Genomic DNA, 2,500 nt, shown 5'->3' with positions numbered 1-2,500 from the left:
AAGCACAATACCACACTCCTCCGACAACTACCATTGCTCAGATAAACCAACACCACCAACACACATCCTACACAGAGGGGCACCAAATATCACCACCCGCCCTCGTGTTATACCACATGAAAAATTGCAGAAGTGAGAGACACAGACCCGCCAGCCTCTTGCTACAAGCATCGAACCGACGTGACGTATCTGACGGTGACTCAGGCATCCGCGTACTGCCACCACTATCCACCCCCCCCCCTCTCTGCCCCCTTCCCACACAATACCAAATTTAACCAACTTTATCGCTTAACCTAACTGTGGTTTTACCAGATTATCGCTTAACCTAACTGTGGTTTTACCAGATTATCGCTTAACCTAACTGTGGCTGTACCAGATTATCGCTTAACCTAACTGTGGCTGTACCAGATTATCGCTTAACCTAACTGTGGCTGTACCAGATTATCGCTTAACCTAACTGTGGCTGTACCAGATTATCGCTTAACCTAACTGTGGCTGTACCAGATTATCGCTTAACCTAACTGTGGCTGTACCAGATTATCGCTTAACCTAACTGTGGTTGTACCAGATTATCCCTTAACCTAACTCAATTTGTCCCTTAACCTAACTCAATTTGTCCCTTAACCTAACTCAATTTGTCCCTTAACCTAACTCAATTTGTCCCTTAACCTAACTCAATTTGTCCCTTAACCTAACTCAATTTGTCCCTTAACCTAACTCAATTTGTCCCTTAACCTAACTCAATTTGTCCCTTAACCTAACTCAATTTGTCCCTTAACCTAACTCAATTTGTCCCTTAACCTAACTCAATTTGTCCCTTAACCTAACTCAATTTGTCCCTTAACCTAACTCAATTTGTCCCTTAACCTAACTCAATTTGTCCCTTAACCTAACTCAATTTGTCCCTTAACCTAACTCAATTTGTCCCTTAACCTAACCCACGTTGTCCCTTAACCTAACCCACGTTGTCCCTTAACCTAACCCACGTTGTCCCTTAACCTAACCCACGTTGTCCCTTAACCTAACCCACGTTGTCCCTTAACCTAACCCACGTTGTCCCTTAACCTAACCCACGTTGTCCCTTAACCTAACCCACGTTGTCCCTTAACCTAACCCACGTTGTCCCTTAACCTAACCCACGTTGTCCCTTAACCTAACCCACGTTGTCCCTTAACCTAACCCACGTTGTCCCTTAACCTAACCCACGTTGTCCCTTAACCTAACCCACGTTGTCCCTTAACCTAACCCACGTTGTCCCTTAACCTAACCCACGTTGTCCCTTTGCCTAACATAGTTCACTGCTCGGAATCTCTGGTGTCGTTGTTATCCTCATGTAGATGTCTTGCGAGTGTTGCTTACTTTCCACATATTCCCGCTATCCACTGTCAATTGTACTGCAATAGGACTATATCGCCCCCCCCCCCCCTCTGCCCCTCTCTTTGTGTCTCCGTCCTCTCAAGCTGGTCGGTCTGGCGTTTGAGTGTTAAATGAGCCTCGCAGCTGTTCAGTTGCGTTCAGATGTCGACGCCCTCAGTGTACGTCGTGGTATGGTCTGTGTCCATTGTCCGCTGATGTCGTACGCGTAACCCACACGCTGTACCGATCATCGGTAGTTACGTACAGAGTGAAGTAGTGTGATACGTGTGACCGTACGCTGGCTGTGCCCAACGGTGTCGAATCTCAATTTCCATATGTTGTGCTCGATGCTACTTGTCTCGTCTCCCAATAACAGCTAGGTTGCACTGTGGTACGCCGTAGAGGCGTGTGGGAGGAACGTACGAACGCATTGTATGTCACCCTGGGTCGCTGGGGGTGGTGGTGCGGTGAGTCAGGTCAGGTCAGCGTGAGCCGTGTGATGTAGTGACGCGTGTATTCCGACTTTGTCGTATTGCCTCACACAAAGTGCTACCCTGGTGGACCGCGTTCCATATCTGGGACATGCCGCAGATGCCGGTTGACAGTGGATCGCGGAAGGGACATCGCATACGTGCGCGGGCCACCTTCCACGTGTTCTCTTCTGCACATGTCGCAGTGTGTATGTGGTCTGATGTAGCGTGTCGTGACACATGACATCCTGGCATGCAAGAATTGTTGAATTCGCAAATGTAGGTGGACATCTACGTTTACTGCCCAAGATACGCAAATGAACTGGAAATCCGTTGTTGAGCGGTTGTTCACGCTGGAGGTGAATCTGTGATGGCGACGATCGGTACAGCTATTAACCGGTTGTTTCAGCGGTACCCGCCACATCCACACACGTGACTAGGCCCATGTGGGTATGAAGCGATACGCGGCGGTGGCTTGGTGGGACTGTTCCCGGCCGGTGAAGGGGGGCCGCCCGGCGTGTTGGCCGCGCGCTGCGTGGGCGCACGCGCAACAGGCGGCTGGTGGGGGGCGCCGAGTGGCAGGAGCGCCAGCCGACGGGCTCGGCAGGCGGCGCAGCTACGCTGCGGCGCACCCTGCACGCGGCGCCTGGCGGCCAAAGTTGGTTCAGCCGAGC

The sequence above is a fragment of the Schistocerca gregaria genome, unplaced genomic scaffold (assembly GCF_023897955.1).
Source record: "Schistocerca gregaria isolate iqSchGreg1 unplaced genomic scaffold, iqSchGreg1.2 ptg001519l, whole genome shotgun sequence".
NCBI lineage: Eukaryota > Metazoa > Arthropoda > Insecta > Orthoptera > Acrididae > Schistocerca > Schistocerca gregaria.
The sequence above is the reverse complement of the archived record's forward strand: the minus strand, read 5'-3'. Positions refer to the sequence as shown.